We start from the raw sequence: 27,142 nt of genomic DNA on the forward strand, positions 1-27,142 counted from the left end.
ACTTATCCCGCTCTCTTTCAAACCTTTATCCAAGATCTCCTTTTATTCCTGCCTCATGAACAACAACAAAATAATAGATAATTAAATATAAACATAATAAAAAACAGAAAGAAAGAAATATAACAACAAACGAACGTAACAGTCGCGTAAAACTAGAATTTAATCACGAAGATGTGTGTTTGATTGGAATCAAGAGATAAAAATGTCGATTTTAACTTTGTTGCGTGTTCCACAGGGAATAACAGAGCGCTTTTAAAATGTATTAATGGCTGTTGTCATTTAAACCCACGAAAACAAGATGACTGTTGTTAATCCAACAGTCATCAAAGATAAATAAACAAATTTAAAAAATTAAATAAATAAATAAATAAGTAAATAAATAAAAGATGAAAAATAAGAGAGTGTCTATTATTTTGTCTGGCTCAGCGGTACGATCTTTACTTCGTACCCGAAAGTTATCAGGTTCGATTTCCCGTCGCTATGATGTATGTCACCCTAGATCGCCCTAGCTCAATTTTCGGCGCTTTACTGCGTCTGACGCCAGTCTTCCTTTCGAATAGACCTTAGAGACAAATTCCCTTTATGCGATGAATAAAGGGAGTTTTATTTATTTATTTATTTACTTATTTATTTTGAAGATGATTTCATTTTTATAGTCTGATAAGGTCAAGATCGACGTGCACTTAATTGCAGGTCTGATAGCCGAATGTAATTATGGGCTAGATTCAACACTGCTGTAATGGACAATAATTTGTATTGGTTTCAACACAGATCTGAACAAGTGTGTATGGAAGGTGCGAGACAAAGCAAAAAAGAAAAACATAAGAAAAAATCCATCCCAAAAAAACAGTCCACCTCGACTGTGGATCGGACCTCAGACCCTCTGATTACCGGTCACCGGTCAGACGTGCTACCATTACACCACAGAGGTTTCCGATAGTTGGGACAATCAATAACTATATTCTTCACAAGGGCACCTACGCGTTTTAAGCTGTGTACCCTCTCTTGCATCAAACAACACCCTCATGTTCAATGTATGTGTTGTTTGATGCAAGCCAGGGTTCACAGCGTAAATCGCGTAACCTTGTGAAGAATATAGGTATTAGAATTGTCCCAACTATCAGGAACCTCTGTGCTGTAATGGTGGCACGTCCGGTTCGATCCCCAGTCGAGGTAGACTGATATTTTGGGATGGATTTTTTCTTGTATTTTTCTTTCTTGCTTTGTCTGAGACCTTTCATACACACTTGTTTATATCTATATCATACATTGGTTTCAACAGAGTATTTCCATAACACTAATGCTGCCCTACTCTGGATAAACCCATAATTTAAAATTTGGCCAGAAACTCGTCCTTCAAATATCGATTGATTTAAATGGGACATTTGAATTAGGGTAATCCCTTCATTCAGATGAGGCCGAATTAATCCCTAATGAACTAAACAAAATCTGCAGTGCTCTCCGTACTAAAGTCACAACTAGATCTTGACAACCTCTAAACTCTGGCTCAGGACCGTGATCAATGAAAACGACATGGATTGAGAGAGAGAGAGAGAGAGAGAGAGAGAGAGAGAGAGAGAGAGAGAGAGAGAGAGAGCAGCTCCTCGAATTTTAAAACAATATGGCTGAATCACACAATTCTCAGCAAGAGTCATTCAGACTGCGAGGCTCACTACTGACTTACTTACTCAAGTTACATACTTACTTAATGCCTTCATTGCTGAATTTTGGAATTAATTTCTTAAACTTTAAAACATAACATTTCCCAATAGGGAACATTTAGTTGTGTCAAAATATTGGTTCTAATCTCATCGGAAGTGTGAAACCATTCTTTCGGAGGACGAATTAAATACCTTGTGTAATTATTGACTGTCTGTTTTCAGAGTCTAAATAAAATGCTGGTCGTCAATGAAGAAAATTAATTCTCGCTCTTTTACGTAATCTCAAGAATATGTCATTAACAGCTTCCTCTATCAAAAGTCGAGCTCTATTATTTTATGTATTTTGTTTATATATATATATATATATATATATATATATATATATATATATATATATATATATTATATATATATATATATATATATATATAACAGATTGCTTTTCTCAAGTTTTCATGTAATTAAATTTAACAAATTCTCTTGTAATGTAAAATAGGACATTGCGTGACACGAAACACGGCAAGTCTCTGATCCAATCCCCTCATAATGGTTAAGACCTGTCAAACTTAGACTGACCACAACAGTGGATGCTGGGGGTTAGGGGATTTTAGTATTAATGTCATTGTCATATTATGATGATCTTAAGCTCTTGTGCGTCTATGTGTTCGTGGTATGGCACCAGCTTTCGGATCGGAAGGTCCTGGGTTCGAGCCTCGTTGGGCGCATAGTTGAGTCCTTGGAAAATGCTCTTTACTCACATTCTCTCACCGTACTCGGGTGTGAAATGAGTACCTCGCCGTTAACAGCGTTATCTCTGTCCGAAAAAAAATTGTAATCTTGTCTAACAGGCGTCATGTCTCGTTCTACATGTTACATGTTGCTGTTGGTCAGGGACCCTTTGTAAAGCGCTTTGAGCACATTAAGTGGATAGTGTGCTATATAAAATCTAAGTTTTTTTTTCTTTCTTTTGTATTGTACTTGGGACCAACTCATCGGGGTACCGAGTTCGAATATTCGCGGTCCTCTGTGGGCTTCTGCAAGTCAGTCATCTTGCCCTCAGTTACGTTTCAGCGCTGCTCTGCGGCTGACGCCTGGGTCATTATAGTAAAAACAATGATATGATAATAATAATAATAATAATAATAATAATAATAATAATAATAATAATAATAATAATAATAATAATAATAATAATAATAATAATAATAAACGAAACGTTATTTGTTTTGCTTTGTTCCCTTATATACGAGTCACCTTTATTTTCCATCTTATTGGCTCATTTAGGCACATCTAGCTTTTGCTCATGTCCAAATTTAACATAGAAGGCCAGACAGCTCTTTTCAACTCCATTTCATTCCTTTTAACTTTAACTATTGTCACTGGAACTACACATAAGTGTGTCGCAAGAAATGTAAACCAATTATAAAACCTACATAAAAGCAACAACGAAAGTCCCTCTAGCTCAGCTTTGGCAGAGTTATTCCGCTTTGAAATTCTTCCAGACGGTTTAATGAACTCTCTAGCTTTGAATGTGAATAGCATACATAGAGTTAACCCCTTGTCACTGGAACTACACATAAGTGTGTCGCAAGAAATGTAAACCAATTATAAAACCTACATAAAAGCAACAACGAAAGTCCCTCTAGCTCAGCTTTGGCAGAGTTATTCCGCTTTGAAATTCTTCCAGACGGTTTAATGAATCTAGCTTTGAATGTGAATAGCATACATAGAGTTAACCCCTTTCAGACAGGGTTAAGTTGTATCCTGGAAGTGGCCGAGTGGTTAAGGCATTGAACTGTGATACGGATGGTCCCTCGTTCGATCCCAGCTAAAGACATTTTTGTTTTTTTTTCCCTGGGCAAGATTACACCCCCCCCCCTTCCATTTGCTCACTTGGAGAACATAGGTGATTTCTGTTGATATCCCACATCCTGTTTGATGGATTAGCTATAGATAGTATGCGCTTGGCTAAGAAACTCACAACATTGCCATCCGGAAGTATAACGCACCAACACATAAAACTCTGTGTAACCATGAACTTTTATAGTCAGGATAAATTAGTTGGTGAGAATTACTCATACATAAACGTGGATGGCTAAAAAAAAAACAATAACAAAGTGACGGCAACTTCATTCTATCTATATTCCTTCATGGAATGATTAGGTGACGGTGTCAAATGGTGCTGTTGCGAAGGAGCGTAATTTTTTAAAATTTTACATTATTACCAGCGTGGCTCAGCGGTACGGTATTTGTTTTGTACCCAAAAGGTACCGAGCTCGGGTATCCGCTGCATTGTTTGTGGCCTTAGCTAGCTCAGTTTGCGGCGATGCACTGCGGCTGACATTTAGATTATTCCAGTCTTCTCTTGGAATAAATAATAGACCTTAAAGAAACATTTCACCCATGGGATGAATAAAAGAAATTTTATATATATTTTTATCATCTTTGAGACCAATTGTCTCCAATAGGTGTTATGTCAGGGATGATTCTGATGCTACATATTCATGGCTATATAGGTGTTATGTCAGGGATGATTCTGATGCTACATATTCATGGCTATATAGGTGTTATGTCAGGGATGATTCTGATGCTACATATTCATGGCTATATAGGTGTTATGTCAGGGATGATTCTGATGCTACATATTCATGGCTATATAGGTGTTATGTCAGGGATGATTCTGATACTACATATTCATGGCTATATAGGTGTTATGTCAGGGATGATTCTGATGCTACATATTCATGGCTATATAGGTGTTATGTCAGGGATGATTCTGATGCTACATATTCATGGCTATATAGGTGTTATGTCAGGGATGATTCTGATGCTACATATTCATGGCTATATAGGTGTTATGTCAGGGATGATTCTGATGCTACATATTCATGGCTATATACATTCAATTTTCAGCAGCAACTAGTTCGTCCTATCGATAGTTCGAAGTTGACGTCATTCAGGTCTTTGTTATTGTTTTGTTTTGTTTTTTGCCATCCACGTTTATGAGTAATTCTCACTAAACTGTATTAACCTGACTATAAACGATCATGGTTACACAAAGTTTTGTGTGTTGGTCCGTTATACTTCCGGAAAGCAATGTTGTGAGCTCCTTAGCCAAGCGCATACTATCTATACATTCAACTTCCAGCAGCAACTTTTCTTCCCTATAAGATACCGTTTTGAGACGGTCGCTAAGAAATGATAAGAATTATGGCATTTGATTTTTTTTTCTTTTTAAGCTGAGGAAACAAAACTCATTGTCGTCAGTGGCGCATTTCTGATAGGCCACAGTTTCTTCTTTTAAAAATGAGTCAATGTGAAAAAATATATTACTCGTGAGTCCTACTTTATTTACTAGCTATATTATGTTACAGTGAATGACATAATCAGTCGGATGGTGAAAAGGTTTGAACTGAGATATTGCCAAGTTTAGTTAGAAGGTCAATTTTTATTCAAAATGAGTTCTTGTCATAAAGGATTAAATCAACCCTTTTCGTATCTCTTCAGGAAATATCAAAGATTAATTTCACTTCTAAAACTAAATATTTTTTACAGCTAGTCAAGTTGAAAAAGTATGAAATTTGAGAGAAAATGCTGGAAACTATACATCTGACTATAACTTCATGAAAAATCATCCCATTTACTCCAAATAAAGATTAACGTGCTTTGGTGAGCATATTCTTTCAGAAAATGCAAAACAAAAAAAAACAAAAAGAAAAATTCAAATCCAAAATTTCCACCTTCCGATTGACTATGTCATGCACTGACATATTATTTTCGAATTTGGATAATTATAGAACAAAATTTGTTGCATTTTATTGATTTCCGTGAAATTTTATGTTTGATTTTCTCAGCTACAATGTAAGTTATCAGATTCATGCATGGAGCCACATATTTATTTTAACTAAGAGTTAATGAGGTAAATAAAAACTAGTCCTTTAGAGCTATAAAACCCACGGAGCCGGACTCTTATAGAGCGCATGATATCCTCAACAATGAGACTCTTGGCGTTTTAAATATCCACTAATCCTTCTCAAAGGGCTTTACAGCAGGTCCCAAGCCAACAGCAACAATTAACAAGTAGGATGAGACAAGATGCGTTGTTAACAGCCAGGAACTATTTTTTTCCATCAGATTACGATGAGAGAATGTGAGTAAAGAGCCTTTTCCAACTCCAAACTCTACTGTGCCTTTCTTTGGATTTTGACTGAAATCAAGTCTCGATAGTAAAGGGTTAGAGAGTTGATGATAAACAGAAAGTAATTCCATAAAATGGTGGTTTCCTCTCTCTTGAAATAAAATAAAGGGGCAAGGGAGGTAATTCCAAACCCATAAAGAAAGGGGGAAAACCCTCATTTTAGCGTATTATTCTCTATGTCACGCTATTTCCGGTCCTGACGTGAAGAGGGTTTTTCTTTTTCCCATTTGTGGAAATGAGGGAAGGGGTAAGTAGATTTTTAATGGTTGGAAGACACACGCAGCAAATGGCACAGTATCCTATGACAAAGGATTGTATTGGCCACGTGGTCAACGTGGTCTTGTTGTATGTATGACGCTCGCTTTCGGATCGGAAGGTCCTGGGTTCGAGCCTTTTGCAGCCTGCCTCCTCTAGAAACTTTTTCGTTTGATTTTCTTTCTGTTCAGGATATTCTCAGAAGAAGTCTCAGACACCACATCTCCATCGCTTCTATTTTCCTTTGCAGTGCTGTGTTGAATGGTCCATGTCTCACATCGATAATATATTACAGTGAATGCCATAATCAGTCGGATTGTGAAAAGGTTTGAACTGTGATATTGCCAAGTTTAGTTAGAAATTCAATTTTTATCCAAAATGAGTTCTTGTCATAAATGATTAAATCAACCATCTTCGGGGAATATTGAAACCTAAATTCACTTCTAAATATTTTTACAGCTAGTCAAGTTGGAAAAAGTATGAAATTTGAGAAAAGTTGCTGGATACCTTTCCCATACATCTGACCATAATTTCATGAAAAATCACCCGATTTACTTCAAATAAAGATTAAAATGCTCTGGTGTGCATATTCTTTCAGAAAATTTAAAAAATGCAAATCCAAAATATTCACCTTTCAATTGATTATGTCATGCACTGTAACATACAATAAAATTGGCACTACAGTATTTGTGCGGCTATGTGGTCTAGTGGTATGACACTCGCTTTCGGATCGGAAGGTCCTGGGTTCGAGCCTCGCTCGGCGCATAGTTGAGTCCTTGGAGAAGGCTCTTTACTCACATTCTCTCACCCCACTCAGGTGTAAAATGAGTACCTGGCCGTTAACAGCGTTGTCTATGTCCCAAAAAATTGTAATATCGCCTGACAGGCGTCATGTCTCGTCCTACATGTTATGTGTTGCTGTTGGCCAGGGACCCCTTGTAAAGCGCTTTGAGCACGTTTAGTGGATATTGCTCTATATAAAAGCTCAATTTTTTTTTTTATTATTTTTTTTTTTTAGTATTTTCATGTTGGTGTTCAAGTCTTATCTCGGTTTGTGACCATTGGTCTCATTATCCATTACAGCTGCCTTTGCAAGTCCTATCTTGTTCTCCGCGTTCTTTGTTCAGTTTCCATATTCTGTAATCATTGTTCCAAAGTATCTTATATCCTGAACTGTTTTAATGGGGCGAAGTGGCTGAGTGGTTAAGGCATTGCACTGTGATCCGGAAAGTTCCGAGTTCGAGTCCCGCTTCAGGTACTTTCTTTTTTTTCCTTGGGAGAGATTAATAAACCCCCCAATTTGGTCACTTGGACAACATGTGTGATTCCTGTTGACATCAGATATCCTGTTTGATGGATTATCTATAATATTCCTTCATGGAATGCCTAGGCGACGGGATCAAATGGTGCCGTGGCGGAAGGCCGTAATTTTAAATTTTTTATTTACTTTTATATTGCATTCTAGATGGGTTTCCTTCCTTGTTATTTTCATCCTTTCTCTATCCTTGTCTTTGAGATTAAGCCCCATCTTTTTACTCTCCTTTACCAACACTTCTAGCAGTTCTGGCGGCTATGTGGTCAAGTAGTATGACACTTGCTTTCGGGTCGAAAGGTCCTGGGTTTGAGCCTCGCTCGGCGCATAGTTGAGTCCTTGGAGAAGGCTCTTTACTTACATTCTCTCACCGTACTCAGGTTTTAAATGAGTGCCTGGCCGTGAACAGCGTTGTCTCTGTCCGAAAAAATGGTAATATCGCCTAACAGGCGTCATGTCCTGTCCTATATGTTAAATTTTGCTGTTGGCCAGGGACCCCTTGTAAAGCGCTTTGTGCACGTTTAGTGGATATTTTTGCTCTATTTACAAGCTCAATTTCTTTTTTACTCTTTGCTATCTGCCAACAAAGATGTGTCATCCCCGTATCGCAAATTGTTCATCTGTCTTCCATTCACCACAATCTCTGGCTTATCTTCCAATTTCCTCATAATTATTTCTGTAAATATTGACACAAGATCTTGCAAAATGACATAACCTTGCCTTAAATCCCTCTTCATTTCTTAGATACTAGTCTATTACCATCAACAATAAATTTGGTCAACTATTAAACATTTATCTTTTAACTCAAGAACACAATGATGGAGAAAGTCACCAAATAATTGTATAAAATCTGCATTGATGGGCAATCCGCCTTTTAATAATAAATAAATAGAGCTTTTATATAGCGCAATATCCACTAAATGTGCTCAAAGCGCTTTACAAGGGGTCCCTGGCCAACAGCAACATTTAACATGTAGGACGGGACATGACGCCTGTTAGGCGATATTACAATTTTTCGGACAGAGACAAAGCTGTTAACGGCCAGGTACTCATTTTACACCTGAGTACGGTGAGAGAATGTGAGTAAAGAGCCTTTTCCAAGGACTCAACTATGCGCCGAGCGCGAGGCTCGAACCCAGGACCTTCCGATCCGAAAGCGAGTGTCATACCACTAGACCACATAGCCGCACTTTTGCAGATAAAGACGTTGAACTTGAGCTTGGACCTTGATTTCACTTGTACTCCGCATATTCTCAAGGCTGCTGTTTGTTCTCGATATAAGTTTTGTGATGATTCTCATATATTTTCCATCTATGCCATTATTCTGAAGTCTGTTGCTCAATTTTGAGTGTTGTACTGTAGCAAACGCTTTAGAATAATATGTATACAATGTCTTTTTGTTGTTTTTTTTCCAGTCCTGTTTCTTTATAATAGTATTCAATAGTCCGATGTCACGTCCGCCCAGCAACCAGCAGCTTGGTTCTAAACAAAGAAAATCGGTTCTTTTTATTCTTCATGCTGGCTAGAACTTTTTCACATGTCGTGTGATCAGAATGTATAAAAGTCAAAACATGATCAGATTTATAATGTTTTTCTTCTCTGAATACACTTTTAACCTTGTCGGGGAAGTATTTTATAAGGGCGGTAATGGAGATAATGGCGTTCGCCCTCCATTATTCCGATAGTTTAGAACCAGTTACTATGCGTCAATACGAGGGAATTGACGTCACGACTGTTGAACCCTGAGTGTATAAATGGCATTTGTCGTGTATAAATAGCATTCATCCTGACGTTTCATTGTTGGAATCCAAATTTAACGTCCGCTATTTCTGTATTCTGTTTTGGTGTAAGATTACAATATGAAACGCTGTGTATGAAACAGTGCCTGACACACAAAGAAGTAAAATAAATATATTAAATATATATTAATGGCTCCGGAAACCTCTAGTCCTAAATTATAGATTTTAAAAAACAACAACATAACATTTTTAATTGGTCGAAAAACAATTGAAGAGTGGTTTTGTAAAACTCCCTAACTCCGTTTTTCTCTATTTTGAGATATTGAGGATTATTTCCCCTATAATTTCTCATTCGGTCTAGATATTATTTTATCATATTTAAAATTCAAATCAACACAAATCTATAGAAATGCAAGTGTCAATTGATGATTAAAATAAAGTTTATATTTCAATTAATCTCATGAATGGAACATCTCAAAAAGTAAAAAAAAATCGATTTAACGAGTTTTGGAAAACCAACCTTCAAATTATTGTTTGATAAAAATGATTCTGTAGCTGGTTTTGTCAGAGCTGATGGAAACTACTTTCCGATAGACTAGCGTCCTATCTAGAGGATAACGAGCAATTGCTATTATCAATTCCATGCTATAGATATCGGGATAAACTTCGGTTTTATGAATCTCATGACTCCAATTATACACGGTCAGATTAAATTTAGCCGGCAAAGCATCTCATTAGTAGGAAAAGAAAGGCGTCATTATTCTAAGGGCGATATATCCAAAGGATTGAAGTTAATCCATAGCTGGGCTTGATATATATAATATGATATGGGCTATACTTACTAAGGCACACAAAAAAGTCAAGAAGGATCATTGTAAACAAGGAAGTAGCTTCTGTTATAACGACATAGAGCTATATTATCTCGGTTTAAAAAAAAACAAACAAAAACATTTATTATTTTTTTTTGCTTTCTGATTTTTTTTCTATCAATGATTTAATGATCTTCGCACAAATAATATGACTCATTCGAGTCCAACTAAATGGTGTCACTTTTGGCTTTGTGGTGTTGTAGTATGACACTCGCCTTCAGACCAGAAGGTCCAGGATTTGAATATAGATGAGTCATTTGAAAAGGCTCTTTACTCACATTATATCACCGTACTCGGATGTAAAACGAGTACCTAACCATAAGCAGCGTTGTCTTTGTTTGAAAAAATAAATATTGCAATATCGCTTCACAAGCGTCATGTCTCGTCCTTCATGTTAAGTCTTGCTGTTGACTTTAGACCACTTGTAAAACGAGTTCGATCTCGGTTCATTTGCGTGAGAAGCGAGTAGTCTTCCAACCGAACGATCGGGACATCTAAGAATAACTATAGTCCTTCAGAGCCATGAGGCCCATGGAGCCGGAGTTTATCCCGGTTTCTATAGCGTGAAATGGGCAATAGCAATTGCTTGCTACCCTTTGGATAGAACGCTGATCTATTGCAAAGTACTTTCCGCCAAATCTAAAAGACTCAGCTACCCATTCACTGCTGGGCGGACAGAAAGGGGTTGGGGGAGGGGGGTCAGTAAAAAATCTCGACTTGCACCCGGGATCGATCTTGGTCCCTTTGTGTGTAAGCGAGTGCTCTACCAACTGAGCTATCAGAACCCCAATAATAGTAACAATTAGGACTAAAAACCATTTTACTTGGGCGTAGTTGAAATGTTATTCTGACTTTTCAATAATTAATAGATCGATGGGAATGTCTGTGGGATTTTTGGCTCTGATAAAAAAAAAAGAAGATAACCCAAAGCAAATAGGGGACTTTTTCCCTTTCAACTCAATATAACTAACATTATAAATAAATAATTTATAAATATATAATAAATAATTATATAGATAAACTATATATCTATATATTTTTTCGCTTTAAGCCGTATGAAAGCCTTTGAAATGTATGTTGTAGTATTGCATTGTGATTTATTTGAGAGAGTTTATTAATCAGTTAACTGCCGCGTTTTAAAAAATTTGGTCAGGAAACTCGCCCTTCAAAATCGATCGTTGAGCATGTTTTGTTGATATTGCTCTGTATAGAAGCTCTTTTTTTTCCATCTTCCTCATCTTGGCAAAACATTCTCAAACATGGGACTTCGCAAAGTTGAAGAAGCCGTTTTTAAGAAACTTTCTGTCAATTAACGAGTTATTTTTTTAAAAATCTACCTAGAAGGAATTAGAATTGGAAGTCGTGACATGTTTTCTTCCTCTCTCACGGTTGGAAAAGTGTCACCGGTTTTCAAGAGAACTAAGAATGAATAGAAGTTACTGAAATCCTGAAGTGGCATAACTATTTTAATACCCGATGTATACCCAGATTCTTATGATTACGGGGCGTAAAAGAGAAAGGATGGATGATCTTTATTGACAATCAGAATATTTTAAAACTAGAACACAAGATGCCATCACCCTGAAACCAGAAGATCAGTTGTACAATACTCTGGAGAACTGTTTTCACACTTCCAAGAATAAAAGAACCAGTATTTTGACGTCACAACTGTGTTCTCTATTTCATGCCAAAATTGCTTCTTCTAATGAACAGACCAAGATTGAAAAAAACATTAACTTAGATTAACATTTTGTTTTTTTTTAATACGAAAATGTAACTCGTGGCCTTAATTCAGTATTGCTTCTTAATTGAACAGACCGAGGTTTTAAAAAAACCCAACAACTTAGATGTACATTATTTTTTAAAATACATAAATGTAACCCATGGCCTTAATTCGGTATTGTGTCTTCGTGAACGGTTTGCGGTATTGTGGTATGATACTCGCCTTCGAGCCGGATGGCCAAGGGTTCAAGTCAAGCACTGAGCCACCCATAGTTGAGTCCTTGGAAAATGCTTTTTACTCACATTTCTCTCACCGTACTCAGGTGTAAAATAAGTACATGTACATTAACAGCAGTGTTTCTGTCGAAGAATAAAAATGTTATATCGCCTTAGAAAGCGTCGTGTCTTGTCGTATGACATGTTAAGTGTTGTTGTTGGCTTGGGACCCCTTTTAAAGTGCTTTGAGTACATAGAGGAAATAAAAATTAAATGCTCGAGTTTTTAGGGGTTTTTTTTTTTTTTTGTTTGTTTTTATCAGGTATTGATGCTGTGCGTTTGGGTTAAGAACTCACAACATACGCCAGCTGGACAATCTACCAACACACAAAACTATGTGTAATCTTGAACGTTTATAGTATGATTGATAACATTTAATCATAAAAATAGCTGTCTAAAAACAATAACAAAGAGTTGAGTAACGTCATTTTCGTTCTATCTATATCAAAGACTCCATTTAAAGCTGATATCCGTTCCACACCCGTGAACACGCGTTAACGTGAATATCTTCAATAAGAACCTTCTGATGGATTTTAATGAAAATGTCTCGAACGCTTGAATTGTTACTGACGTTAAGACGTTTGTTTTACTCGGTGACACTACCAAACTTTGGGATATTTTTCTTTACGGTATAGATAGTTCAAAGATGACGTCACTCAGGTCTTTGTTATTGTTTTTTGCCATCCGCGTTTATGAGTAATACTCACTGAACTGTATTAACCCGACTATAAACGTTCATGGATACACACAGTTTTGTGTGTTGGTCCGTTATACTTCCGGATGGCAATGTTATGAGCTTCTTAGCCAAGCGCATTCTATATATAGATAGTTCGAAGATGACGTCACTCAAGCCTTTGTTATTGTTTTTGCCATCTGCGTTTGTGAGTTGTTCTCACTAAACTGTATTAACCAGACTATAAACGTTCATGGTTACACAGAGTTTGTGTGTTGGTCCGTTATACTTCCAGATGGCAATGTTGTGAACTCCTTGGCCAAGCGCATTCTATCTATATTATAAGAAACGAAGGGTCTGGGATGAGTGAACATTTGGATGGTTTACAATAACAATATCAAACACAGTGAATTCTGTTGTCATTACGATCACTGAAATCCCCACAGGTTTGACCAGGGGTTTTACTTTTCACAAGATGAATGGGTTTAAAACGACACAGCAAATTGTACGTTGTACACACTTGACATAAACTTAAACAATTGTTACAATTAATAGTTAAAAGCCAGATGAGCAGCTTCCTGTTGTGATTTCTATATTCATATAAATTGATAACAATATGGATTAAACATACCAAACATGATAAAATGAGGAGTAGAGAACTGAAAATGTACATGTATCTCTCCAGAGAGGCGCGCGCAGGAATTCTTTGTCATGGCATGCGGTGAATAACAATACTATTTATATAACAGACGGCACACAACCAGGAACTCAGAGTGGAGAGGTCAAATTAATAATTATGTTTTTAATAATGCGTTTCTTGTATTTAAAAACTGCGGTTCCCTTGAAAGGTTGTACTGTACAAAACTTACACGGAATCTGGTGATAAAGAAGTCAAGATTCAGCGTTATTTAATATTAATACATTCAAAGCGCCATTAGTGTCTTTGTCCGAAAAAAATATAAGCACCAAACGGGCTGCTTGTGTCGTCCAATATATTATATGTGCGTTGTCCACCAGGGAATAAATTATGAAGCGACGTGAGCCTGTTTTCAATGCTGTGAAGAGCAATATAAATACTGTGTATTACTACAATGTTTAAAACAACCCAAAATTATTTGCTAAGCTACGCCATTGAATACAACTTTGTTATGATTATTCTTTTACACGGGAAAGAGAATAAACACACCATTACTGAAAACATTTTAAAGTTTGAGTCATACTTTATTGTACACGGCGAAGATATCAAAGTAATTCGGCATTGTGAGAAAACTGTTTGGTCTATCACTATCGGTATTAAAAATTCGTAATGTCACTTAAAATATTATAAGCTCGCATGCAAAATGTCACGTCCCCTCATTTCGTAATTCACGATAATCCGTCGGCAGGGGACTTGAAACGGACTTTAAACGCGTTTTTAATTCTAGTTAATGAAATTGATTTGCCTAAAGGGTTTGAACGGTTAAAGTTCAATGAACTGAGAAAATGTCAATTTTAATATTACAAATTAGTTGATTTAAATCTTTTAAAATTTTTATCTTCATCTTCTAATCCATTTAGTCATACCAAAAACAGACTCATACAAACACAGCTTTTTCCCCACGATCAATAACTGACTGGCATGTCAACGTCCTTTGAATACTTGGAAACTTTCAGACTGGTTTTGAATGCACTTGCTGGTCAAAGTACTGTGTGACTGCTCCCTGTTTTGATTGGACTGTGATTGGACATCTACAGTGATGGGCCCGTGGGGCCTTTTTGCAAATACAAGCCATTGAAGATTGAAGATGATAACATGCATTTTAAATCATTGAGCTCACGATTTGTTTTCTGTTGTGGCCAAGTCATTTGTTGATCACTGAGTAGCCTTCGTCAACTCATATCCACTGAACTTGCTCAAAGCATTGTGAGGCTATGTGGTCTAGTGGTATGACACTCGCTTTCGGATCGGAAGGTCCTGGGTTCGAGCCTCGTGCTCGGCGCATAGTTGAGTCCTTGGAAAAGGCTCTTTACTCACATTCTCTCACCGTACTCAGGTGTAAAAATGAGTATCTGGCCGTGAACAGCGTTGTCTTTGTCCGATAAATTGTAATATCGCCTAACAGGCGTCATGTCCCGTCCTACATGTTAAATGTTGCTGTTGACCAGGGACCCCTTGTAAAGCGCTTTGAGCACATTTAGTGGATATTGCCCTATATAAAGCGGTCTCTGGCCAACAGTAATACTAAACATGTAGGACGTGACATGACTCCTGCGACACATGCGACATTAAAATTTATTTCGGACAGAGACAACGTTGTCAACGGCCAGGTACTCATTCTACACATGAGTACCGTGAGAGAATGTGAGTAAAGAGCCTTTTCCAATGACTCAACGATACGCAGAGCAGGACTCGAACCCAGGATTTTTCGATCCGAAAGCGAGTGTCATACCATAAAACCACATAGCCGCACAACATACGTAACCCACAGTCTCAAAACAGTGTAATGTTGGGATGAGCTAGGTGGTGGACATTGATGTCACAGTCACTTTTTGAAAAAGGTAGTCCTTCAGGGCAATTGGGGCCCACGGAGCCGGAGTTTATCCCGGTTTCGATAGCTTGAGACTGACGATAGCAATCGTTTACTATCCTTTGGATAGGACGCTAGTGGATCGTAAAGTACTTTTATGGAAAACCCTGGAAATGCGATATATAAATGACTGTATTTATTTATTTTAATTTTTTTCCCCTGCGTATTATGATTTAAATAAATATAGTCCTTCAGAGCCATTAGGCCCATGAAGCTGGAGTTTATCCCGGTTTCTATAGCGTGAGACGGCGGATCGCAATTGTTTACTATCTTTTGGATAGGACGTTAGTCAATTGAAAAGTACTATCCTCCAAATCTAACAGACTCAGCTAACTATTCACTGCTGGGTGGACAGAGGGGGGGGGGGGGGGGGGGGGGGACAGGAAAAAAATCGTCCCTTTGCGTGTGAAGAGTGTAAGAATGAATGATCATAGTTGTTTTAAGAATCAGTACGAAAAGAAGAGAGTAATGATTGCAGATGGGTAAAAGTAAAATGCTCACCGGATCTGACGGACAGAAAAAATATAAAGGACACAGAAAATGGCGTGTAATCTTTAACAATCATTGATTGATGCATTGCGTTAATCTTTAACAATCATTGATTGATGCATTGCGTTAATCTTTAACAATCATTGATTGATGCATTGCGTTAATCTTTAACAATCATTGATTGATGCATTGCGTTTATCCAAAAATCACAGCCGGATATCACGTACCAACACTACAAAACTATGTTAACCTGGGACGTTTATAGATAGTATGCGCTTGGCTAAGATGCTCACAAAATTGCCATCCGGAAGTATAACGGACCTAAACACAAAACTTTGTGTAACCATGAACTTTTATTCTGGATAATACAGTTAAGTGAGAATTATTCATAAACGTGGATGGGAAAAGCCAACAACAAAACCCCGAGTGACGTCAACTTCATTCTATCTATAGTCTGATTAACACAATTTAGTGAGAACTACTCATAAAAATAGCTGGAAAATATCAGGAACAAAGAGCTGAGTGACGTCAATGTCCATCCATTATAGATGGAACGAATTTGATGTCACTCGGGTTTTTTTTTTTTTGCCACCCATGTTTTTGAGAAATAGGCTTCAACAGTCGTGATGTCACTTCCTTCGTAATGACGCATGGTAACTTAGTAACTGGTTCTAAACTATCAGAAGAATGCCGGACGCCCTTTTGAAATACGAGCAAAAACTGTATCCAGAGAAGAACATTATAAATCTGATCATGTTTTGACTTTTATAAATTCTGATCACATGTCATATAAAAAAGTTCAAGGTAGCATGAAGAATAAAAAGTACCGATTTTCTTTGTTTAGAACCAAGCTGCTCGTTGCTCGGCGACGTGACATCAGACTATTGAATCCTATTCTCACTGAACGGTATTATCCAGACGATAAACCTTCAATGTTACACATCATTTTGTGTGATGGTCCATTTTATTTGGTCAGTGCGTTGCCTTCGTCAACTTATAGCCTGACACTGACCAAAAAAAAACACGTTAAAAGACAAGTCATTGGCCACAAAAACAAATCGTGAGTTGTATTCAATAGTTCAACCAATGGAATCACCGACTTGTTGCCTCAAGCTCTATTCACAACAACTCACTAGACCGCTGCACAAACCTTTAAAATGACGTCAAACTAGAGTTCCAGTGTCAGACTATAAATTGGATTCAATAGTCTGATGTCACGTCGCCCAGCAAGGGCGGCCATCGTAATTCATTTACATCGCAAATTGAATAAGATTTGGTTTTTAAAGAGGAATTTCTACTATCTCCATGTGTCCAGACTTTATGGACACCCTGTACTTCCGGATAGCAATATTGTGAGCTTCTTAGCACACTATCTTTAAACTGTCAAAGTTTACACATTTTTGTGTGTTGATACGTTATATTGTTATATTATTATAGATAGTATGCGCTTGGCTAAGAAGCTCATAACAATGCCATCCGGACGTATAACGGACCAACATACAAAACTGTGTGTATCCATGAACGTTTATAGTCAGGTTAATACAGTTCAGTGAGCATTATTCATAAACGCGGATGGCAAAAAAAACCCATAACAAACACCTAAGTGACGTCATCTTCGAACTATCTATAGATAGTATGCAGATGACGTCACTCAGGCCTTTGTTATTGTTTTTGCCATCCGCGTTTGTGAGTTGTTCTCACTAAACTGTATTAACCAGACTATAAAAGTTCATGGTTACACAGAGTTTGTGTGTTGGTCCGTTATACTTCCGGATGGCAATGTTATGAGTTTCTTAGCCAAGCGCATACTATCTATACGGTCTGCGGAATGTTGTGAGTAAATTACGTACCCGCACAGCTGTCAGAGAGTAAGCTTATGCAAAAAGGTTACACGAGAATTCTAGTGAAAAACATGATCAATTATTCCAGCAAATGAATTGAATGAATTTAAGAAGCAGGTATTTCGGGGAAACTTGGTCAATATTTAATGGGTTTAGGAGAGTTCTACGTCCAAAGTTAATGGATTGGTCATTATATTGAGCACTAGAAAATTACTTTCTTTGATCAGTGTTACTTGGTATTTGGGGATAAAAGCATTACATTTTAGTTGAGAAAAGTGAGTGGAGCAGGCACTTATGTTGGTAACAACAAGGTATGAAGTGAGTAGAAAAGTACCAGAAGACAATAGAGAATCAAAAATTGTTTCTATGTTATATGTTTGTGTTGAGAATATTGGCTATTAAGCTTAACTGCTGGTCAAATAACTTCGCGATGGTTGTGTGCGAGCGAACCGGTGGTCTCCAGAAGTGGGTGAGAGAGAGCTCTAGAAATGACTTGGGTTTGATACGAATATTTTTGTATTCGTGGATAGCTCACACGGTAGAGCCACGCTCTCACCTGCCAGGCGGAGTTGTCGTACCAATAAGGTCGCAGGTTCAAACCCCACCACCGCCGCGAAAAATTTTTTATTCTCTATTGTCTTCTGGCACTTTTCTCCTCACTTCATATCTTGTTGTTACCAACACAAGTGCCTGCTCCACTCACTTTTCTGAATTAAAAATTCACCCCATATACCGGAGCATACTCAATGTCTCAATCGTTTCTATGTTATATGTTTGTGTTGAGAATATTGGCTATTAAGCTTAACTGCTGGTCAAATAACTTCGCGATGGTTGTGTGCGAGCGAACCGGCGGTCTCCAGAAGTGGGTGAGAGAGAGCTCTAGAAATGCCTTTGGTTTGATACGAATATTTTTGTATTCGTGGATAGCTCACACGGTAGAGCCACGCTCTCACCTGCCAGGCGGAGTTGTCGTACCAATAAGGTCGCAGGTTCAAACCCCACCACCGCCGCGAAAAATGTTTTATTCTCTATTGTCTTCTGGCACTTTTCTACTTACTTCATATCTTGTACATTTTAGTTGGTATTTATTATTTAGGCGTACAGTATTATTTGGGCGTACGATATGATTTGGGCGTAAAAACTGACATTTGGTGAAAGGAATTGTGGGAACAGATTACAAGAGGGTATAAAGCAGAGTGTTTCTGTTCAAAACGGGATTCTATTCGATTATTCTACTTTATTCTGCATTCGACTTCACTATGAGCTGCACTCTCCTAGTATCCTGTGAGTTCTAACATCCTACTAAGAATCTATATTTTACGGACTTAGAAATATTCCACGTATATTGAAAATGGTCACTTAGGCAAAATGACTTTACATTTGAATTGATTTTACGGATTTGGAATTTATGAAAATGATTGAATTATGAACATGCTATTTGATTTGGATTTCGAATTTATCACAACAAATAAAACAGTTAGAAATCAAACTTGGAATCTGGACTTTGATTTGAATGTCTTGATGTTGTGCATTCAACTATCATCATGGCCCTTGAACTCTTTAGTCATTATTAACATCTACAACAAAGGAATATCATTACCATCTATCAAAAAGCCACTATACGATCATAAGCCAATACATATGTGTGCAACTACGCCACCTAAAACAGCATCTATAGTTAAAGGAAAACAAACAAAAGTAGGATGCAAAAACATGAATAATTTTCATTATAATAAATAGAAAACAATCACTGATGATAAATTTACTCTTGACTCGTGGTTTTCATGGTGGGTAAACACCTGAACAAAATAAGGCGACCAAACATTGTTTGACGAACGCGACGATCGAACGTTCGCTTTTCCGTCCACATCTGAACTTCGTATTTGTTGTGCTCGTTTCTGTTTGCCGAACATGTGTTCTCTGAGTGCCTGCGCCTCCTTATCCTCGTCAGTACTTGTATAAACATGGATTTGATAACAGCTTCGGTTGCCTTTTTACAGTTGTGCTCTTTAAAGCAGAGAACTTACTGCTGCTGCTACTACTACTACTACTTCTACTACTACTACTACTACTACTACTACTACTACTACTACTACTACTACTACTACTGTTCGCCATTTCAGATGTACGCATAAATAACATCCTCGACAGTGGACAGAATAGGGTAAAGAAATAGTGACGTCATACCTTCTACTTTTTCGGTTCCAAATTCTCTGGAAGTTTGTATGTAAAAAGTCAGTCGGATGACTAAAGGTGAATAGGTTTCATATTGAGTCATAAAGGTGGCATAACCATTTCAGTAGCAGGATGTATAGGCAGATTCTTAACATTACGAAACATAAAAGAGCAAGGATAGATGATCCTGGGTCATGGGTTCGAGCCTCGTTCGTCGCATAGTTGAGTCCTTGGTAAAGGCTCTTAACTCACATTCTCTCCCCGTAAGTAGGTGTAAAATGAGAACCTGACGTTAACAGCGTTGTCTCTGTCCGAAAAAAATTGTAATATCGCCTAACAGGCGTCGTGTGTCACGTTCCAAATGTTACGTATTGTTGTCTGTCAGGGACCCATTGTAAAGCGCTCTGAGCACGTTCAGTGGATATTGCGCTATATAAAATCTCAAGTCTTCTTTTTATTTTTTTTTTATCGACGACCAGCACATATTCAATCTAGAAATAAAGATACCATCACTCAGAAACCAGAAGATCCATAAAGATTACTCTCAACACATGCGACGATTACCAAAATTAAATGAATAAGGAGTTGTCATTGGGAATAGTAAAGAGAACGATAATTGGATTCAGTAGTCTGATGTCACGCCGCCCGGCAATGGCGGCCATCTTGGTTCTAAACAAAGAAAATCATTGCTTTTTATTCTGCAAGCTGGCTAGAACTTTTCATATGTCTTGTGATCAGAATGTGTAAAAGTCAAAACATGATCAAATTTATGTTTTTTTCCCCTCTGGATACGCTTTTATGCTCGCCGGAGAAATATTTCATTCGGGCGTCCGCCATTGTTCCGATAGTTTAGAGCCAGTGTTACTAAGTTACCATGCGTCATTAGGAAGGAAGTGACGTTACGACTATTGAATCCTATTCATGCCATTTTTAAACGAGTGAACACAATTTATTTTTCACTTTCGTTTGATTGTCGTAGCCGTGTGCAAAAAAAAGTCCTTCAGAGCCATGAGGCCCATGGAGCCGAAATTTATCCCTGTTTCCATAGCGTGAAACGGACAACTGCAATTGCTTGCTATCCTTTGGATAGGATGCTAGTCTATCGCAAAGTACTTTTCGCCGCCAGATCGAACAGACCCAGCTACCCAATCACTGTTTGGTGGACAGGGAGGGGGGGGGTGAGGGTCAGAAACAATCTCGACTGCACCGGGATCGATCTCGGTCGCTTTGCGTATGAAGCGAATGCTCTACTAACTGAGGTATTGGCACCCCCCCCCCCCTCGTAGCCGTGTATTGAGGTATAATTTCATGGCTGTGTCAGGTCATGGATTTACTCTAAGTCCACTATCAGACCAAACACTGCATTTTAACCCTCTCCTCACCAACTACAGGAAAATCGTCACATTTGTTACGATACAATGATAACATGTTTCTTAGTCACATTTGTTCTGTACATTACTTCAACATTTTCTGAAAAATCTTTGTTTTATAAATCTTGTTATGCTGCAAAAATGTATATCCATTGTGTACGTATTTCTAATGAATGTGAGCGTAAAAAGTCACGTTCTGTATTGGGTGGGTATAACATTTCTGGAAAAATCATGAATACGGTCGGTAAGGAGAGAGTTAATGTAAGGGTCATGTCAAAATGACATTTGAGTTCTTTAAAAATACGTAACATGTAGAATGAGACATGACGCCTGTTAGGCCGTATTACAATTGTCATTTTCCGACAGAGACAACGCTGTTTACGGCCAGGTACTCATTTTACACCCGAGTACGATGAGAGAATCTGAGTGAAGAGCATTATCCAAGGACTTAAGAAAGCGCCGAGCGAGGCTCGAACACAGGACCTCCCGATCTGAAAGCGAGTGTCAATACCACAAGGCCACACGAAGAATAGAATATATTTTCTAAATTAAAAAAAAAAAATTGGTGGGGGGGGGGGTGGGTGGCGGGGGAAGTTCCAGGCGTGTTTCAGTCATTGCACAATCTTATCTGGTTTTGAGGCTCGCTAGGTGCATAGTTGAATACTTCGAAAAGGCTTTTTACTCACATTCTCTCACCGTAAGCAGGTGTAAAATGAGTACCTGGCCGTTAACAGCGTTCTCTCTGTCAAGGAAAAAATTGCAATATCGCCTTACAGGCGTCATCTCTTGTTCTACAAGTTACATGTTGCTGTTGGCTAGGGATCCTTTGTAAAGCGCTTTGAACACGTTTAGTGGGTATTGCCCTATATAAAACCTCAAGTTATTTGTTTTTTGTTTTTTTTTTTTTTTTGTTTTTTGTTTTTTCTGTTTTTGTTTTTTTAATCCCCATTGTATAGCAATGATTACAACAAATTAATGTTGCTTTGATTTCACAAGTAAATTTCTTTTATCACCACAAATACATACATTTTTATAATAACTTTTTTTTTTAGCGTCAAAACCGTAAAGAGATTGGGAGTCAAAATGGTTCTGTGCAGCCCATATTAGATTTTTGCCAACAAGCACTTAGCCATTCACAAGTAATTTTTTGTAGTTTTTTTTTATCGAACTTGATATCTTTGTAAGATCATCACAAATAAATTTTTTGAAAGACCTTTTGTTATATATACAGATTCAAAATTGAAAAGAGGTTGGGCGGGAGTTTAAAAGAATAGAGCTTTTATATAGAGCAATATCCACTAAATTTATGTGCTCAAAGCGCTTTACAAAGGATCCCTGACCAACAGCAACACGTAACATGTAGAACGAGACATGACGCCTGTTAAGCGACATTACAATATTTCAGACAGAGATAACGCTGTTGACGACCAGGTACTCATTTTTACACCTGGATACGGTGAGAGAATGTGAGTAAAGAGTCTTTTCCAAGGACCCAACTATGCGCCGAAAGAGGCTCGAACCCAGGACCTTCCGATCCAAAAGCGAGTGTCATACCACTAGACCACATAGCCGCGTAAAATTTGTTCTGTACAGCCCATGTTATTTCTTTGCCAGCGAGCACATCATTAGTGGCAAATCCAAACTTGAAGGGCAATTCTATCTCAGGTTGACTCAAGTGATTATCTATACAATCTACTTTGGCATCGTTATCTGTCATTTATTAGTGTTAACAATACGCTTCAACAGTCATGTCGTCACTTCCCTCGTAATGACGCATGGTAACTTGGTAACTGGCTCTAAACTATCGGAACAATGGCCAACGCCCTTATGAAATATTTCTCCTACGAACATAAAAGTGTATCCAGAGGAGAAAAACATTATAAATATGATCCTGTTTTGACTTTTATACATTCTGATCACAAGGCATATGAAAAGTTCTAGCAGCATGAAGAATAAAAAGTACAGATTTTCTTTGTTTAGCTAGAACCACGATGGCCGCCGTTGCTGGGCGCCGTGACATCAGACTATTGAATCCAATTGCCATCTGGCCTCCCTGTTACCAGATTCAATTGCGCGTACCTATAGATAGAATGCGCTTGGCTAAGAAGCTCACAACATTGCCATCCATAAGTATAACGGACCAACAAACAAATTTATCTGTAAGCTTGAACGTTTGTAGTCAGGTTAATACAGTTTTGTGAGAATTACTCATAAACGAGGATGGCAAAAAGCAATAACAAAAACCTGAGTGGCGTCAACTTCATACTATCTATATACTCTAGTACCGGAGCTGTTAGGATCGTTGATGGCTCAAAAGATCCATCTAGATCTATGCCATATTTTTACAATATAGTAGTATAAAAATGAAAATAAATGAATTCATGTTCGTAATCGCCTTTATTTACACGCAAGTATTGCATGCTCTCTACTTTAATATACTACTATGACCTTCCACCACGACATTATAAGATAAAGATAATTTATTAAACAAGATGTCTGATGTCAACAGGGCTCGAACCCGGAACCTTCCGGGTTACGGTGCAATGCCTTAACCACACGGCCACTTCTCCCCCTTTCTACTTTCATTTCTTAAAAAACATAAATTCAAATATTCCTAATTTCTCATCATTTCAAATATGAATACATTTGTTACAGTGAATGACATAATCAGTCGGATGGTGAAAAGCTTTGAACTGAGATAATATTGCCATGTGTAGTTAGAAGGTCAATTTTGATCTTAAATGAGTTCTTGTCATAAATGATTAAATCAAACCTTTTTGTACATCTTCGGGAAATATCTAAGCTTAATTTTACTTCCAAATATTTTTTACAGCTAGTCAGGTTGAAAAAGTATGAAATTTGAGATACCGTTTCCATGCATCTGACGTAACTTCATGAAAAATCACCCGATTTACTTCAAATAGAGATTAAAATGTTCAGGTGAGCATTTCTTTCAGAAAATGAAAAAAAAAAATGCAAATCCAAAATTTTCACCTTCCGACTGATTATGTCATGCACTGACACATTTTTGAAATCTGATTCACTCCAATAGAAATTCAAATAAAGACGCTCTATCGCAGTAAAAACAATAATGAATTAATCACAAGTATTGTAAGCGACGTGCATATATTTGCAGGTCTGATAACCGAACGCATTATGGGCTTAATTCAAAATGTATTGTAATGGACAATATTTTGCGTTGGTTTGAGGGTATTTTCATAATAACAATTAGCCCTTGCACAATTTTGATTATCAAACCTGCAATTAGGTATACGTTAATGGTAAAGGATCGACAACGTACAAACCTTGTTTTGATTGGAAAGTTTCTGGTTCCGATCCATGCATATTACTATAATAGTCCTATCCAAGACCCGCAGTGCTCACAGAATATCACAAATTCCTCCAAAACTTTGACGTGTGAAGCCGTTTTTTATTTGACATGGAGGTTCATATTTAGTGAAAATATCAAATTTTGAAACTAAGGAGCAAGCACTGGTGTATAAGACCTCGACAGTCGATGAACACTGAATTTTTGGGATGGTTGTTTTCGTGTATTTTTCTTTCTTGCTTTGTCTGCCACCTTTCATACACACTTCTTCAGTTCTTTTTCCATATTAAGTGACAGTTTAAAGGACACAATAATACTAGATAAATAGAAAGTCAAACAAGCAAAAAATGTGAGTTACCGTGTCAAAACCGTATTATGTAGGGATGAACAAAACATTGAGATGTTATATAGAGGAATATTCAATAAACGTGCTCAAAGCGCTTTACAAGAGGTCCATGAACAACAGCAACATTTAACAATTAAGACGAGACATGACGTCTGTTAGGCGATATTACAATTTTATCTGACAGAGACAACGCTGTTAAAGGCAATGTAATCATTGTACACCTGAGTACTGTTTGGGAATGTGAGTAAAGAGCCTTCTCCAAGAACTCAATTATGCAATTAAGAATGTGTATGTTCAGTTCTTTATTTTACTCAACTATGCGACGAACAAGGCTCGAATCCAGGACCTTCCGATCGGACAGAGAGTCACAAGACCACAAAACCCCACAACTAGATGCTTGAAAGTGAACTTATTGCCACAAATTTAAAACTTGAGGTTAATTTATATTCATTGAGGTGGAGAACAAAGTGAACATATTTGTAGGTCTGTTAACTCACATTTGTTACGGGTATCACTGTATAATGAGTAAATTTATTTTATAAGCACTAGTTGAAGTAGTAGCAGTAGTAGTAGTAGTAGTAGTAGTAGTAGTAGTAGTAGTAGTAGTAGTAGTAGTAGTAATTATAATAATAGTAATAATAATAATAATAATAATAATAATAATTATTATTATTATTATTATTATTATTATTATTATTATTATTATTATTATAATGATGATGATAATAATAATAATAATAATAATAATAATAATAATAATAATAATAATAATAATAATAATAATAATAATAATAATATACTACTACTACTACTACTACTACTACTACTACTACTACTACTACTACTACTACTACTACTACTACTACTACTACTACTACTACTACTACACTTTAAATGGTCTACTAATCTATCCCGACCTAATACCGTTTTACGATGGGCCACAAATGTAAAAAACAACCTAAACACAAACCATCGAATCAAAAGTCGTCTCACTCCACTCACTATTACAACACGATAAGAGATTATCACCACTCATCTATATCTAAACAAGGCCATCGTAGAAATAGACCGAATTCCCGAATCCTCTAGCACAGCATAATGTGCGCGTACAAGTTCTTTGGAAAATTCGAATGTACACCCGACTAGTAACAGCTACAGAAAAACATTCTTTGACTCAATTAATCTTGTTGAAAAGGAAAGTTCAGTTCCTTAGAACCGATATTCAAGTCTTTGAAGCATTTTTTTTGGATCATGCGAAGGGAAATTTATTTATTTCTAAAGCTATTTAAAATGACTTTTCTTTTTTTACTTGGAAATTACGAAATTTTTGAAGTTTCAATGGCAGCTCTGACAATGTTATCTCGCTTTTAATCGCTGAGTTTAAGTTAGAATCATGAAGAAGCGCGTATTTATAATTGGCTAGAATTTTGGCTAATTTTGGCCAGGAAGCTCATCCTTCAAATATTCATCGATTTAAAAATTACCTTCATCTTGTCAATAACGGTTAAACTTGGTGACTTCTAACCAGATATTTCAGGTTTTAGAGGACTTTTTTTTCAGAGTAAAGTTGTATTGTTACGAACAAGTCCTTTAAATTTACTGAGATGCGTATGTGAGACGCATTCAACGCATTTTCTCTTTTACGGATACACCTAAGCAATCATCGTCAGAATACTCAGATATTACGTCATATATATATATATATATATATATATATATATATATATTTCATATATATATATTTATGTATCACATGTATACGTATATTATATATATATATATATATATATATATATATATATATATAATATATTATATATATATATATATATATATATATATATATATATATATATATATATATATCACCAACGATAATTGAAGGACGAGTTTCTTGAACAAAATTTTAACATGTGATTCACAGAGTACGTCAAAGTAATACAAAACTGCTAGAGGCTGCGGGTTGTAAAATGTAATAGACAACAACAACAACAATGAATATAACAGCTTCAAAAAAGAAGTAATGAGAACTTCTGTTGGTATTTTGTCCTTTTTTGAAGCTGTTATGTTCATTTTTTGGTTTATTACACTTTACAATTTACAGAGCCGTCGATGTTGATATGTACACTTCCTTCCAACTACATGAGATACGTCAGTGCTTACAGAGTGACCACACTCGCACTTACCGACGGTAAACTCCGACCTTACGAGCTGTATTATCATCACTGTCACCAACTACATTTATTGAACAACGAGTTTTCTAGCCAGAATTTTAGAACATGTTTTTACAGAGCAACCTTTGTGTTGTTATGAACAATTCC

General features: G+C 36.9%; 1 long non-coding RNA gene across 1 annotated transcript; it reads right to left on the reverse strand.

Moving 5' to 3' along the window:
- Positions 1–27,142, reverse strand: LOC144955887 (uncharacterized). The gene is made up of 3 exons (XR_013641840.1): positions 27,008–27,142; positions 24,453–24,791; positions 1–48 (listed from the first exon to the last, which is right to left on the reverse strand). It is a non-coding gene; the product is annotated as an uncharacterized LOC144955887 (long non-coding RNA).

The sequence above is a fragment of the Berghia stephanieae genome, chromosome 10 (genome assembly GCF_034508935.2).
Source record: "Berghia stephanieae isolate SIO BIC M18660-M18661 chromosome 10, UCSD_Bste_1.3, whole genome shotgun sequence".
Classification (NCBI taxonomy): domain Eukaryota; kingdom Metazoa; phylum Mollusca; class Gastropoda; order Nudibranchia; family Aeolidiidae; genus Berghia; species Berghia stephanieae.